We start from the raw sequence: 17,242 nt of genomic DNA on the forward strand, positions 1-17,242 counted from the left end.
ACATGTCTCCCATCAGCCAGCTGGTCTTCGTGTCTCTACCGTGCATGCTTGGGAGGGGTGTGGGGGTATGTGAGGAATGTGCATGCATGCACAAGGGCACATGCATGGGTGCATACATGGAGTTCAGTGCATGCACATGGGGGGCACACACATTGCATTTGGGGGTTTTGAGCACATGCACACACTTTGGGCACTCGGTCTGGAAAAGGTTAGCCATCACTGCTATACAGCAACCATGGGTGTCTTTTCCCCACTATTTCAAAATTCTGATTTAGAAAAGAGTATAATCAATACAAAACAGAACACTTCCAATTGTCAGAGGAAGAGTATCAGGATGCTAAATTCAATTGTATCAAAGACCACTGAGAGAACTGAAAGAACTGAGGATTATCTGAGGAAGGTTACCCACCTGAGTAACTTTCTGAGCTTGAATTCTCCCTCAAAGAGGTCCAATTAATCCATTCCATAATGTTTTCCATAATATCCCTACTTCCTATCCTTCATGTCATGGAAATGATGGATTTTGTTTTGTTTGTTTTACAGCTGAAGGCAGACCAGGCAGCCCTGGACTCTGAAGAATAATGAGAAGATGCATAAAAAGCCCACAAAGTTCGTTATTTCAAATATATAATTAGAAAAAGCAAAGTGAATTTGAAAGAAATTCTAACAACAACAAGGAAGCAAAACAAGCCTTTTCTGCAAGGATTGAAAATAGTCAAAAATAGAAAACGTATTTGGGAACAAGCATAGAAAAACATACGGGAAGGGTGTCCCATGAATATTACATTGTTAACTTGAAATGCTCTTTTTAATAACATTGCAAATAACATATTAAGATCTCCCAGCCCTTGCATATTAGAAAACAGTGACCATCAAAGCTCAAATCTTATTAATACTCCTTTATTTCAATTGGATTGCTTTACATATTATTCACAAGAGGCATTTTATAATCCACATGGACAGAAATAAGGACCTCTTCTTGAATCCTTAAATTTATCCCCAACTGCCTGTTGTATGTGCAACCTGAGCCTGGTAAAATATAGGATTGCATTTTTGATGTAAAAAGAGAGGCTCCAGCACATTGTGAAATGCCTCTTCAAAGAATTTGCACAACCCTATTGAATGCTATTTTAATTTTCTCTTCCTAACACTTTACCGTAGAAAGCTTAAATCTTATAATCCTGTGATCATTATTTTTGAAAAGAAACAACACTCAAGGGAACGTTGTTATCAGAAAACAGCTAGGAAAAATGAAGTAGGCTGAGTGTCACAGGATCAGGGCTTACAAATCTACTTGCTCCTTTCCATAAATATATATCAAAACGTATCTTTAAAAAAAAAAACCTTTAAAAACAACCTGTATAGTTGAAATTGATTAGTGGCGAGACACTATGTAAAGTCTATACTTAGTGAACTGAAACAGCCTGTCTCAAATGCCTGGTTCAAAAAGAAGCTTTGATTTTATTGATTTTTTTAAAAAAGAAAACAGTCCAGGATTGAAGTTCTGGTATGATGATTGACATTTTTATTTGAAATAATCCATTGTACATAATAAAGGACTGGTAGCATAATAGTAACATCACCGAGCATGATTGTCTATTTTTAAATGTTTGTATAGGAACATAGAAAAGTAAAGAGCTGTAACAATGAAATGCTTACCTTTAAAAATCTCTTTTATGTGTTTTAGTTCCTTCAGGAGGCATCAAAATCAGCAAGATGGTGATTCAGTGCAAAGCCTGTGTCTTTATAAGTGCACTGATATCACATATATGTTCAAAAGGAACATCTATCAACTTGCCAATTTTGACCAACTCCAACCCCCATGTTGACACCACTTTGATGCATAAAAAAGCGAACGTAGCATTTTTGAAATTGTCATGGCGAAAAAATCATTACAAAAACCAAGAAACTGGCGGGAATACAAACAATTTTGCATTAATCCAATTCATTGGTTTCTTGTTCTCAAAAGGTCTATAAGGTTGCATAAGTCTTACATAGAATGTTGATTAAAGGCAAACCAATCACATGTATACTCCAGCAAAAGATCCCAAATAGAGAAAGGATTGCTTTATAGCAAATGATTTGGTTGAAATTATCATACTTTGCACACTTTATACTGTTAGATCGGCGGCAATAATGACGAGGAGGCATCTGAGGTAACCTTTCAACGGTTTATTGCAAGCAAGATAGAACAAACAGCAACTGTGAGTAGACCGGCACCTCTCCTCCATCTGACAGCCTTTTATACTGAGCTGTCAGACGGATAGCCAGTAGCCTCGCGTATGACAGCCTGGCAACCGGCAGGTGCGTCTGATTGGCTAAGACGCGCCTGGCTGCTGCCGAGCTGTCATTCGTAAGTCCGAGGACTTACAAGGCTACACACTCCTTCCCCCCCCCCAGCGATGCGCATGCGTCAGAAATGGCGCAGGCGTAATCGCGTAAGTATGCAGGGGAACGGCGGACACGCCCCGAACGCCGCAGTTGTATTGCAGGCGGTGACTGAAGAGGATGTCCCTGTACGAGCTCCTCCCTTTGGGGAGTGTAGCTCCAGGTGATGTCAGAAGAACATCCCGGGTGTGCTGGAGTAATGCAAGAAGGAGGTAGGCTGGGCGAAGGGGGCGCGGCCGAGGATGGCGGCGGATTTTGAATAGGCCGGTATGCGGCCTGGGACTGGGGAGGGCCGGGTCTAAGGAGGCCTAACAAATTGGGATTGTCATTTGCGGGCTCGGATTGAGAGGGGTATGGAAGGCCAACGAAGGGTTGATGCGACCCAGAAGCTGTGGCAGGCTGGCCTGCATATGTGAAGGCCGGAGGATTGTGTATTTGCATTCCTTGTTGCGGAATCGGGGCCGGTTGCGAGGCGTCAGTGGCCGGCCTCTGTGGGACGGTTTGAGCTGGATCTTCGTTGGTGTGGCGGCTCCTCAATTGATCCAGGTGCCACCGCCATATGGTGCCATCTGGAATTCTGGCCCTGTAGGAGATGGGTCCCGTTACTTCGATGATGGTGGCAGGCACCCATCGAGGATCACCAGAATAATTGCGAGCCCAAACAATGTCCCCAGGAAGGAAGGAACGGGAGGGAGACCCCAGGTTGCCAGGCTGAATTCCTGAATAGAGGGGGTGAAGTCTATCCAGGCTGGTCCGCAGGCGCTGGCCCATCAGCAGCTCCGCGGGGCTTTTCAGGGGCAAGGAGTGGAGTGCTGTGCCATTAAGTACGCATCCACCCTTGCCTGCCAGTCGCCTTGGTTCATGCAGCCCAAAGCCTCCTTGGCCGATCGGACCGCCCTTTCCGCCAGGCCATTGCTGGCCGGATGGTAAGGGGCGACAGGTGCATGGCGGATCCCTTGGGTGGCCAGGTATGTTTGGAAAGCAGTAGATGTGAATTGCGGGCTGTTGTAGGACACAACTGTGTCTGGCAACCCATGGGTAGCAAACAAACATTGCAGGGCCTGCACAGTGCTCTCGGCTGTGGTGGAGTGCATTAGGATCAGCTCCACCCAGCGAGAGTATGCATCTACAGCCACTAAGAATACCTGGCCATGGAAGGGGCCCGCAAAGTCTATGTGGATGCGGGACCAGGGCCCGCGGGGCATCTCCCACTCCCGGGAGGGGGAGGAGGGGGGAGATGGGTGGGACTCTTGGCAAGTTACGCAGCGGGCGACCCAGGCCTCGATATCCGAATCTAAGCCTGGCCACCAAACATAACTGCGGGCCAGCGCCTTCATGCGCGCGACCCCAGGGTGATCGGCATGGAGCCGCTGTAGGACTTGGTGGCGAAGGACCGATGGGATGACCACACGGTTGCCCCAGAGGAGGCAGCCTGAGTGGAGGAATAGCCCCAGCTGGCGGGACTTGAAGGCCCTGCAGTCTGGATGTATAGTATCTGTAGGCCACCCTCTCAGGACCCATGCCATTACTTGAGACAAGACAGGGTCCGCACGAGAGTGGGAGGCCACATCTGTGGAGGTCAGGGGCAAGTCCAGCTCGGCAATGGAGAGGACTGATAGGCAAGGGACCGACTGGGGGTCCTCGCAAGGAAGGGGGCAGCGACTGAGGGCATCAGCATGCCCCAAGTGCTTGCCCAGATGGTAGCATAGGGCGTAGGAGTACGCCGCCAGGAACTCCATCCATCGGGTCATCCTAGGGGATAGGATGGGTGGGGTCAGCCTATCACCGGCCAGAAGCCCAAGGAGTGGCTTGTGGTCGGTGTAGAGGGTAAAGTGCCGACCATAGAGATAGTCGTGGAACTTTTTAACCCCGGACACCGCAGCCAGAGCCTCCTTGTCAATCTGGCTGTAGTTCCTCTTGGCGGAGGAAAGTGTCCGGGAGTAAAAAGCTATGGGGGCTTCTGAGCCATTGGGAAGGACGTGGCTCAGAACTGCCCCCAAACCCACGGGAGAGGCGTCACAGGCCAAAGTCAGGGGCAGCTTGTCACTGTATTGGACTAAGACTGCCTCTGATGTCAGCAGGAATTTGACAGCCACGAACGCATGCGCTTCGCGTCTGCCCCAGCGCCAGGCCGTGGATCGGTCGAGCAACCGATGCAGTGGCTCGGCTAGTGACGCCTTGTGTGGAATGAATGGTGTGTAAAAATTTAAAAGGCCGAGGAATGCTTGAAGCTGCGCCTTCGAGGTTGGGGGGGTGCGTTCCTTATGGCGGCAATTTTTGAAGGGGTGGGGTGGATTCCCTGGGCATCAATCAAGAAGCCCAGGAATTCCACTTGGGGCACAGCAAAGGAACATTTGCTTCAATTTTAATCCCGCGCCCCTAAAACGGTCGAGGACCTTCCTTAGGACTTTGATGAGGTCTGAGCGGCTGCTTGCAGTGATCAGGATGTCATCAAAGTAGGGAACAATGCCAGGGAGCCCATGGAGCAAGCGCTCCATGAGGCTCTGGAAGATCCCCGGGGCAACGGATACGCTGAATTAGAGGCGGCGACAGCGGAAAGCCCCCGGGTGGGTGATGATGGTCTGGGAGGCCGCCGCATCGTCATCCACAGGGAGCTGCTGGTAGGCCTGCGCCATATCCAGTTTGGAGAAAATGCAGCCCTGCCCCAATGAGTGGAGTAGATGCTGCATGACAGGGACTGGATAGGGGTTTGCCTGGAGGCCAAGGTTGATCGTCGACTTGTAGTTGGCGCAGATCCTGATGGACCCATCGGCCTTCACGGGAATCACTATGGGGGTTTCCCATCGTGAATGGTCAATGGGCTCCAGCACTCCCTGCGCCAAGAGCTTATCAAGCTCGGTGTCAACCTTTGGCCTCAAGGCAAAAGGCACCCTGCGGGCCTTCAGCCTGATAGGAGCAACCTGGGGGTCCAAGTTAAGAGAGATAGGGGTGCCCTTGTATTGGCCAAGCTGCCCATTGAAGATGTAAGCATAGTCCGAAAGGACTGCTGCTACATCGGGGGGCATGTCCACCACACTGTGCACTCCAGTTAGGGATAGCCCTAAAGGTGAAAACCAATCGAGACCCAGAATTGAGGGAAGCGGCTTGAGAACGATGAGGGCTGGGAAAACAGCACAGTGACTCCCATAGGCAACCTGCAACCCATAGCACCCCAGGGTGATGATGTTTGACCCCTGATAGTCCCTTAGGATAGCGTCCGGTGAAGCAAGCTGGGACTTGGTCACATTGGGGCAGAGTTTTGTGAAGGTGGCCCAAGAAAGGAGGGAGCGGGAGGAGCCAGAATCGACCTCCATCAAACAGGGAGAGCCCTCAATGGTGACAGTTATTGTAATCTTCTGCGTACCCTCGGAGGCCAGGTTGACAGACACATCAGGGATGGCAGGTATGCCCTCGGTTAGTGTGTAGCAAACTTCCTGGCGCGGCTGCGGCCACCTGGATGGTTGATTCTTCGGAGGTGGAGGAGGACCGTAGACTGGAGGTTGGTCGGCTGGTGAGAGAGGAGGCAAGGCGGCCCGGCAGACCTGTGCTAAATGGCCCTTCTTGCCACATCGGCGGCATACGGCGGTCTTGAATGGGCAGGTAGACCGGGTATGAGAGCCTCCGCAGCCGAGGCAAGCTGAAGCGGCGGCAGGAGAACAGATCAGCGCCTGGCTTTGGTGTTGTTGAGGACGGCGAGGGGTAGCCCTCAGACGATCCACTTGAGTAGTACAGAGATGTTCTGGCAAAGGTGCCAGTTCATCGATCAAGTTAGTGATATATGTGGAAGGTTGAGATGGAGAGGGTTCAGGACCTGGTAAAGCAGGCAAGGCAGGCAATGCAGGCATATTGGAAACAGCGGCCGCGTGAGACAAGTAACGGTCGATCTCAACAGATGATAGATTGGCTAGTTCGGCAGCCCTGGCTTCATCTATAGCAAATACCAGCGTTACTTTAGGCTTTCCTAGGAGTCTGCGCCTCAGGAAAATGTCCTTGAGGCCACATACAAATTGTTCTGCCAAGTTATCCTCTAAATCAGGGAAATCGCATTGCGCCGCGGTGACTCGCAGAGCCTGCAGGAATTGATTGACTGTTTCTGTTGGCTTTTGCACTCGCCTGCGGTAGGCAAATTGGTGTGCGATCTGTGAAGGGGTAGGCGCGTAGTAGGCTTGAAGCCCTTCAGTGAGTTCTTCCCAAGTTAAATCGTATATGGCCCTAGGGGCAGCAAAAGATCGGGCCGTTGCGAACATCTCAGGACCGCAGGCGGTTAAGAAGAATCCGCATTTTCTAGCCTGAGAATATCCCTGCCTATTGTTGGCGATGAGAAAGCATTCAAATCTCTCTAAGAATGCTGCCCAGGACTCTCTGCCAGCTCCGAACGGAGCGAAGCCTGGCATGCCGGCCATTAGTTCGTGGCTGAGGCGATTTGGCGAACGGCTGAGGCGATTTGAGGTGCGGTTTGTTGGTCCGGTCTACGCGCCTAATATGATCGTTGCTTGCTCTTCAGGTTGTACTCAGAGCCGGAGTTCCCCCACCGCTCATCGCCAGTGTTAGATCAGCAGCAATAATGACGAGGAGGCGTCTGAGGTAACCTTTCAATGGTTTATTGCAAGCAAGATAGAACGAACAGAGTAGACCGGCACCTCTCCTCCGTCTGACAGCCTTTTATACTGAGCTGTCAGACGGACAGGCCAATAGCCTCGCGTATGACAGCCCGGCAACCGGCAGGCACATCTGATTGGCTAAGACGTGCCTGGCTGCTGCCGAGCTGTCATTCGTAAGTCCGAGGACTGACGAGGTTACAACACTCCTCCCCCCCCCCAGTTCTCTCGATAAATCTATAGTACTGGGAAAAGTGGAAGGAAAGAGAAGAGGATGACCAATATCTAGGTGAATAGACTTAATTATATTAGTGACAGCTAGGCAAGGGCACTACTTTGTACTTCACACATGTCATCAAATACAACTAATACAACTAATGTGTATCATCAAATATAACTCTATCTCTGTATATTTTAAAGTGATCATTTTTCATGAATGGTTAGAACCAATAATATTCCCTTAATATAGTTTTTTAGATATTTTTATTAACGGTTATTTTTGTGTTAAAGAATACTTTAAAATAATGCTATATTTGCGATGCAAGTTGGGTCAAAAGAAGACTTGGGTGCATGAGTTTGTGTGTGTGTGTGTGTGTGTGTGTGTGTGTGTGTGTGTGTGTGTGTGAGAGAGAGAGAGAGAGAGAGAGAGAGAGAAAATGCACATATGCACACATGCAAAAGTATTTAATCCATTCTCTCTCCCCTCCCCCCTCTGTCTCTTTCTCTCTCTTTCTTACAATTTCATTGTATTTAAGTACAATGAGAATAAAGATTATACTTTCTCCAGTATTTTAAAAAAGAAAGTGAGACTTTCTTGAGTTATTGCCTGCCAGACATCCAAGATTAACTTTTCAGAAGTACATACTGTGTATTTGAAAGTAGCAAGCAAGTAGATCAGACTGATATTATTAAGCAATTTAAAAAGAAATCAGAAATGTTGTAATCATTTATCTATCTATTATGCACACCTAATATGCACTTTTGAAACAAAATGTAAGCAAATCACTGGATGTTCTACCAAGATTCCAATACATTTCTTGGCATAATTTAAAATGCTGAATGTAATCTACAGTGTGAAACTCAATATAGTTTGGTAGTAAGAGGTTTTTGTTTTGTTTTTTGGAATCACCTACTTCAACTAGACTTGTCCTATATGAACATCACAGGCAATAAAAAAAATCTTGTAATTTCCCCTTCCTGGATAATTAAAGATATGATGATTAAGAGATGTTTTCTCTCAAGGTCTCCGAGCTTTGGGATAATCTTTCTGAGAGGTAAGATTCACCTCAACTTTTTTGACCTTCAAGTAGCAAGATAAAGTAGAACTCTTTTTGGATGACTTTTATAATTAGGAAGAAAATGCCACAGGATACTATATGCCATTTTGCTTTGGAGGGTTCATGGCTATTGATTTTATTATTATGGCATTTGTGGTTGTATATTTGAATATGTTATCTTTTTCTCCCACCAAATGTCATGGTGACTGTGGCAGAGTAAAAATGAAATAAATAAATATTCATAGGCAGAGTGAACTATGTAAATAGTTACTGAAAACCAGCACATTTCAATTTTTCTGAATTCTTTTTTTTTTTAGACAAAGCTTGTAATACAAAAATGCATCTGCTTGCTGAGATACCATTTAGTGTTTCCAAGACAAAGATTGCTTGAACAGATGTTTATCAATATTCTGACCTGCACTTGAATTGCAACCAAATCCAAATGTCTCCATAATCTTATTTGTATTTTACAATTTTTTTCTTCACTTTTTTTAAAAAAATGCTTTTTATTTTTAACATTTTGTTAATTCCTCTCTTTATCCAAAATCCAGACATCTCTTTTTTGGACAACTTATGATTGTCTAACCCTTTTTCATGGAGGGTTCCAAAAAAGCTGATTAAGTGACTACTGTTTTTGTAACAAGAAATGGCAAGAATAACTCAATTATTCAAGAATAATCGAAAGAAGTATAAATCCATTCAAAAATAATGAAAAATAATACAATAGTTACCATCAATTTATATTAATAGATGCTTACTATTTCCACAGTCTGAGGCCCTGAAGGTTAGGGTCAGATGAGGTTTCTATAGATTTTCAGGAGAGCCACAAACACCTTCAAAAGTTACTACAGAATTGTAATTGTAATGTGGTAGAGAAAAATAACAATAGAAAATGGAAAATAACCTTATGAACTACATATAATTCAAATTAAACATAAATAAGCTCTAATGCAGTGTACTTTATAAAAATCAGCTGCCTTTATCTCTTTTCTTCTCTTCCCTTCTCCTCTATTCTATTCTATTCCAGCCCACTCCACTCCACTCTATTCTATTCTATTCTATTCTATTCCAACTGTTAATGACTATGAATTATGGCTTTAACTATTAGTTTATGAATTGAATTGGTGGTGTTAATCTTTCTTCTCATCTCCCCTTTAGAATGCAAGTTTTGAGATTATTTATTTGTTTGTTTTCCTGTTCATTCTGTAGAAATTGCCTGGACAATCTCTTTACTTTTCTTGGAAAGGTTTGTCAGAAATGATTTTCTGCCTAGAGCTGAAAGAAAGTGACTGTCCCAGAGACCCCAAGTGGTTTTATGCCTAATGGGGAACTAGAACTCGGGATCTTCCCGTTTCTAGCTTGATTCCTTAAGCACCACACCAAATTATCTCTCTATTGATCTGAAAATCATATTTAATTATATATATTTGCCATTTGAATACATTCATAAAACAAAGTTATCCAAATAAATCACCCTTCTATGAAAACAAACAAACATAAGAATGATAGGGCAAGACAAGAAGTAATGGATGGAAATTAATCAAAGAGAGAAGCAATCAAGAACTAAGGAAAAATTTCCTGACAGTTAAAACAATTAAAACTTCCCTCCAGAAATTTTGAATGCCCTGAAACTGGAAGTTTTAACAAGAGATTGGACAACCATTTGTCAGAAATGGTATAAGTTTTCCTGCACAAGCAGGGGGTTGGACATGAAGACCTCCAAGATCCCTTCCAACTTTTTTATTCTATTCTATCCTATTGGATTAACACAACTTCTGTGTAGTTCAGCAATTAATTAATTTCTTTGGCCTACTGTCATGTCATATAATTGGTGACTATTTTCTTGTCATCTAGAATTCAGGTACAGGCAACCTCTGCACATTAAAATTAGATTGCATTCTTAATTAAGAAATGTCATAGGGCTATCCATCTTATTTTTGTTTAATCCATTTTTAAAAAATGTATAAAGTAAAACTAATTGCATATGTTCAAGCAGTGAATTCCTTAATTTAGGTACTTAAGTGTAGTTGAGTGATGTTTATTAATATTATTGTGTTTAGGCACCAAGAAGTCACTGATTCATCTGACAGGTTTGTAACTTGTTTATTCTCAAAATAATTTTAAAGTGTTAGTATTATATAAATTCTTAGGCAGTGCTAATACTTAGGATCTTAATTACAGCATTACAACTACTACAGACAAATTGGATGAATTGCCTGCACAATGAATATTAGAATTTCTTACTTTGTTGCTTATATGTTGACAAATAAATCAGTTATTCTTTGCAATTTCTACATCATTTCTATGTCATTAAAATCCTGTAAAATATATGCGCATTTCAATACATACTTTTCTTCACATGGGATTTGAATAAACAGTACTGCCATATTTTCCTTACATATTATCCTTATTACCATTATTAGCAATTTTCTTCAATATATGTCTTTTTATATGCTAAGGATTTTAAATGAAGGAAATGCAGCACAATATCCAGAACTATAATAGAACAATAATTGTTTTAGTTTACATATTTGTTTATGAAGAATGGATTGGGATATAACAGAAAAGTAAATGTTAAAGAAGACTCAAAATATTATTTGTTCCTTGTCTATAAATAAAATTTGCCCCACCCTTCATCAATGTTTCTAGTAGCCGAGGGTCCCTTTGCAAGAATTAAGAAACAAGCCAAAGATAATGTGATGCTAAACCACCCAGAGTCACCTTGTAGGACAGATAGGTGGCATAAAAAATAAATAATAGCAGTTAGACTTATATACTGCTTCATAGGGCTTTCAGCCCTCTCTAAGCAGTTTACAGAGTCAGTATATTGCCCCCAACAACAATCCGGGTCCTCATTTTACTCACCTCGGAAGGATGGAAGGCTGAGTCAATCTTGAGCCGGTGAGATTTGAACAGCCGAACTGCAGAACTGCAGTCAGCTGAAGTAGACTGCAGTGCTGCACTCTAACCACTGTGCCATCTCGGCTGTATAAAAATAAAAATAAGGCACAGCTGAACGAATACAGTAACGGAAACACTGTTTGATTTATGTGAATAAATTGACCAGAAATGAAGTCGATGTAAGTAATTTCTGTCCAGGTTTAAGTTCCTTTTTCTGTTTGAGGCACAGTAATGTATCTGAGGGGTTGATTCATCTGTTTCTCTATCTCAAAACATGTTCTGTGCTTCTTTGATTTCCCTGATATTGGATGCACCTTCCTATCAGGAGGGGGGAAAGGAAGGAGTGAGACATGATGGAGGGAGGCAGGGAAGAGAGGGAGGGAGGGAGGAAGTTATTTTGTGTTTCATCAGTGAATATGTAAGAAAAAAGTTTATCTGTTCATTGTTGAATTTGTAAAAACATGGTGTTGGAAGGCAACCACCAATGTGAGAAAAAGAGTGAGTGAGCATGGAGAAGGAGACACCTTGCCACATAGCACAATAACTTGGTAAAGCCACAATTTGACTGCAATGAAAAGAAGAAAAGCAGGCAACTGGAAAACACTTCTTGTGCTGACACAAATAAAAAAATACTTCTTTTGTTTGGTATATAGCAGAAAAAGTTGAATAGAAGTAGCTTTAGTGTCTTAAAGAGGGGACACAAAAGCCCAAATTATGTCCTTCCTTGAAATAATAGTATGTGGACTATTGTGGATCATAATAAGCTGATTGTGAGAATTAACCTATTGTATCCAGAAAGTATAAGAACAAAGTGATTGGACAGTTATAAATTATAAATCTGCTTTAAGAATTTCTTTTACTTTAAAATTTAACTTAAGCTTCTCATATGAATACTTCCACATATTTCATTCAATTTGAATGTGAGAGTGACTCAGAATAAAATCTTCTTGCATATTCATTTGTCATAATTCATCACAATGTCAAATTTCAAAAGCATTCTGATTTTAAACAATTGTGCTAAAATAAATTTGCATTATATCTTCTACTATTTTCATAAATTATCTTATAGCCCTCTCACACATATAAGCAATTCTAAATATAATGTAATTATGATACTACACTGTATTTATCGTTCACATATACAAGTAGCAAATCTTAACAGATTTAAGCAACAGCAATGTTTTTCAAAAAAGCAAAATAAAACAACCAAAGAAATCATCCTGGTCCCATCAGGATCTACAATCCTACAAAGAGCTGCAATTAATCAAACAAGGAAAAGGAAGATAAACAAGTTCTCAAAAAAGCATGATGTGCCTTTGCTGCCCCCTTAAGACAAGTAAATATAAATAATTGTAAGCACACTATAAGTGCCTGATCACGTTTTCTCTAAAAAGCTTTCTTCAACTGAACTGTCACAGGATGATCATAATAATGGATTTGTTTAGTAGAACTTTGAATTACAATAAATCTTGATTTTTCATGGCATCTCTTATAATATCAATGAAACAAGCAGAGATTGCTCAGTCAATTCATGTTAAAGCCTTTAGAAAAACAAACTTTACTCTTGAAGCAAAATAAATGATGGATGATAGAAATAGATAAAGAGATTGACAGACAAATAGATTGGGAATAGATTGAGAATTTCCAATCAGAGTAATTAATAGTGGGACAAAAAACTGTTTCCACCCCCTCCCAATGCATTGTATTATGATACATTGCATAAAGATTCAGTCGTCTGTGAAATGATAATTGAAAAAGCATACAAGGGATGAGTTATTATCATCACTTTCTCTTCTGTTAACCTTTGAAAGGAGACCTGATTAATAGATGGTCATTGACTTCACTCTTTAGATCACATTTAAGTTTTTGATATTAGGATATTAATACTCAAGCTCCCCTTTGCGACTTTCAGCATTCTATTGATCTACTTCATCATTGTTTGTCATTGCTGTTTTGAGTTGCCAATTTTCAGTGGCAGCACTGAGTACTGTTTGAATATGTGATTCCTTCTGGCAATGAAATATGTGTCACAGAGGATCAGAATCATTGGCACTTTGTATGAATTATGTGAGAAGTTGTCTTACACCTCTTCACTTGATAGCTCAGGAAAATGGCTAAAGTGGCAGTTGAAAACATATTTGAGCCATTATGAGCACTGCTATAATTTAGAAAAATGTTAGGCTTGGTTCACATTTGTTCTGAAATTTTTAAACAAGGAGACAGTGTCCTGACAGATACCCTGTTTTATACACTTTTCTTTTGTGTGTGTGTGTGTGTGTGTGTGTTTGTGTGTGTGTGTGTATGTATGTATGTATGTACATGTACACACACACACACACACACACACACACACCTATATAATACTGTACATGACAAAAAATTCTACAAATAAATAAAATATTCAGAGACCTAAAACAAATACTATTTTCATTTATTTTATTTCTAATTTATATTCTGCCTTTTGGTTTATAGTACTACTCAAAGCAGCTTACATCAATAAATCAAAATACATATATAAATACATACAAATATAGCCCTAATGCTAATGCAAAAATAGGCCTAATGCTATTTCCTTAGGGATACGTTGCATTGTATGCAAAAAAAAGAACTACAAAGTACTAAAAGGAAGAAACCAAAAGCAGTAGATAAAGAAAAGAAAATGGAATTAATTCTAGTTTATAGCAATGCTGCGCATTGCACATCTTCATGTCTTTCTATGTAAATCAACCTTGCTTCAATCATGTTCTTGTATCTTTTCATATTTGTTTGTCTTTGAACTTCTCACCCCTCTTTTTCTGAAAACTCCAGCCCCTTCTTACTATGACTTGCTTATTCTTCTCCTTCCTCTCAACCTAATCACTCTTGCTTTATGCATTTGTTTGGCAATTCCGTCTTCATCCATCCTCTTTATATGACACAATGACCTCTTTATCAAACCACTTCAGTGTACTTCCTTCATACCAGTCACTCACTTTAGTATTCGGTTGGCATTCATTTGCAGCTTGTATATTGTACATTTTACCCTATTGAAAAACAAAACAATACATTGACAAATAAAACTCACAGCTTTATTCTGAAAAAAGTTTACTCTGCCCTACAGTTCTAATATTTACTGACATATCCTGTGCCTAACATTGTTTTTTTTATACCACAAGTTACTAGTAACAATGTCGTATCAGTCCTTGATATTTAGAATAGAAAAGCAACTTTCTTAAAACTATAATTTGTAATTTGTGTCAATTGAGCTTCTACTAAAACTTCAGGTGTTTTCTGTCATATACTTATCAGTGTGCTAAAAGTCAGGCCCCATACATATTTATACATATTGTATAAACCACTTTAAATGTTTGAATTGATTGCCATTTTCTTTTATACACTTCCTAAATTGTTCCATGCATTACCATTGGAAATTCCTAATATGGTGATATTTTTATTGAAAACAAAAACAAAATATAAGTTAATTGACATGGGGGCTGAATATTGGTACGACCTGTATACTTGTTATTGGCTTGATGCTTTTATTAATAGCAGACATACAATTAGCATTTTATTTGTATTACTTGATCTTCAAGTCTAGTTTTTTTTTTCCAAGTCTAGTATTGTCAAGAAGTCATCATAATGCATGAGGTCGTCACAATATGAGGCAATTTGTGGATAGAAGAAACCATTGTTTCAGGGCATTTCCATAAGAGCTGTTTCCACTGTCCAATTCTTTGAAAGATGAACCAGTGGGACATTTACTTCAGTTAACTCAGGAATAGAGTTAGCAATGCTACCCTGGGCTTTTACAGACATTTCAATAGAGTGGAGTGAAGTGAAAAGTGTCACAAAAATGAACAAAGTTAAAGTTTGTTAAAGTTGAAGTGTAATTCCATCATCTGTACTCAAAAATTGTATACAAGAAAGTCAACCGAAGGCTTTGCATGCCATTAGTATTCAACTTAAGAGACAAGGGGGCCTTTTTGAAATATAATTCTTACTCACTTTTGTTTGGCTGCTGAAAGGGAGTTCCAAAACCATCAAGTTAGCATTCCTACTGAAAGATCTACTCATCTGGCAACTTGCTAATTTTAAGTATAGGTAAATTCTGCTAAGTTTTGTTAGCTGTTTCTCTCTTTTCCTCTACCTTAGTTTCCTTCCTCAGTTTCTACTACTTTACTTTTATTTTAACCATTTAAATGTAATTTTATTCTAATTCTACATCAGTTCATAAGTTATTGATTTCTTAAAAAAAATAATGTATTTATCAATCCATTAATGCTCATGGATGGAATAATACTTTAATATATAAACAGTGGAAATGTCAGTCCTCTGTAACCATGTTTATTTGCTTGCAGATATTTCATTAATCAATTCGATATTCTCATCATTGCTAATGTGTATGGGGTTTGCTCGCCATTTAGATATAGTGTCTTGCCCTTCCATTTGTGGATACATGGTTTTCTCCTAGATAGTTTCTTGATTATATTGTTTCCTATTTAATCAATTGTCTGATGGTTATCCCTGCTTGTCCAGGGTGAAGGCTGTGTTTTGGTCTTTTTGTTTTCTTCTTAGCCTCTTTATTGTTTCTTTTTAATGGTATGTACATGTGATTTATCTCTATGTGTCTATTGATAGCTGATTTGTCTGATGCCATGCTTCTAGAAATTCCCTGGCATTTTGGTGTTTTTTTTTGCTTGGTCTAGAATGTTTCCAGTTTTCCAGATGAAACAATGGTTTCAACCATGGTTGAGTTTGTCAACCAAATAATTAAACTCAGAGAACACTAAAAACTCCACTGTTCAACCTAGAGCTATCAATATGCTCTGCTACTACAATATACAGCGCAACCTCTTTATAAGTAAATTTTTCTGGTAACATATTTGGACATTATTTTCAGCAACCTTGCCAATTTTCCACTAATTGTCACATTACAAACAAGTACTTTTTTCATCCCTGAATTTTGGAGGTGAAATTGTTGAAAGATAACTTGTACATCAAAATTTCATTGAAATGTAAGTTAGACTAATTTCTGATTCATCTCCTTTAAGCCAAAAAATATGAGCTTTCAATAAAATACTTCCAAGGACACAGCCATAACCTGCAATGATGTGCATACCGTTCCCTGAAGGGCAAATATAATCTTCTGGGAAATGAGAGAGTTAAATTAGAAAATGGCATTATGGAAAGTTGAAAACTTCCCCTCGCAACACTCTTTGCTTGCTGTGCATGAAGATTTACACCTTTTACGGTCATTTTGGTTGCTAGGATAGCCAGGAAATCTTGCTTTACTTTTAATTATGGATTTACCAGCATATAGTGCCCTCATTTTAAATATCTGTCATGTGAACTGCAAAATATCATTATACATATGCTGTTCTTTTCATGGCAATGCCATGGAATGTCAATAATATACAACTGAGTCAAATTATATGAGCTTAAAGGAGACCACTAATACTTTCTTTAACCTTCAATAAGGTATATTTTAGACAACATGTATATTATGATATCTCACCGTAAGCTTAAGCAAGGTGAACAAATAGAGATTTTTTTTCCCTCACACACAGTCTAACAGAAAATGGCTTTTTTTAAATCAGGTGGATATTTTTTTTACACATTTTGTTCCTTGGAGATAAAATATAGCAAATCTATGGAAAGAGTAACAATGTTAGAAAAGCACTCAATTTGAGATCAGAATCAGGTCTACTGTTTAAGAATATAATGTATCCTCCTGCTTATTTTATATCATTGGCTTGAAAACTTTAGGCTATTTTTTTCCATATGTCATCTCCATTCTTGCCCTTCATTCTAAGCTTCTATTTCCCCTTATCCTGTCATTTGCAGTATTCCTCTCTTTTAAGCCATGCAATAGGACCTCAACCAAATGTGATTCTCTGCTTATTTTTTATGAAGGAAAAATAAATCTGTCACAAGCAACACATATATAGAAGGCCACATATATTTTATGCTATCCATTGGATTAGTAATTTTTTTTCATGTTGCCAGTTCTGTTTTCAGTATTATTTTTCCCCACTTGTTTTGCATTTTCTCATTAAGCAAAAGATCCATTCATTATATTAGCCATAAAGTTAAAAACAA

This window comes from Thamnophis elegans, chromosome 3 (assembly GCF_009769535.1).
Source record: "Thamnophis elegans isolate rThaEle1 chromosome 3, rThaEle1.pri, whole genome shotgun sequence".
Lineage (NCBI taxonomy): Eukaryota > Metazoa > Chordata > Lepidosauria > Squamata > Colubridae > Thamnophis > Thamnophis elegans.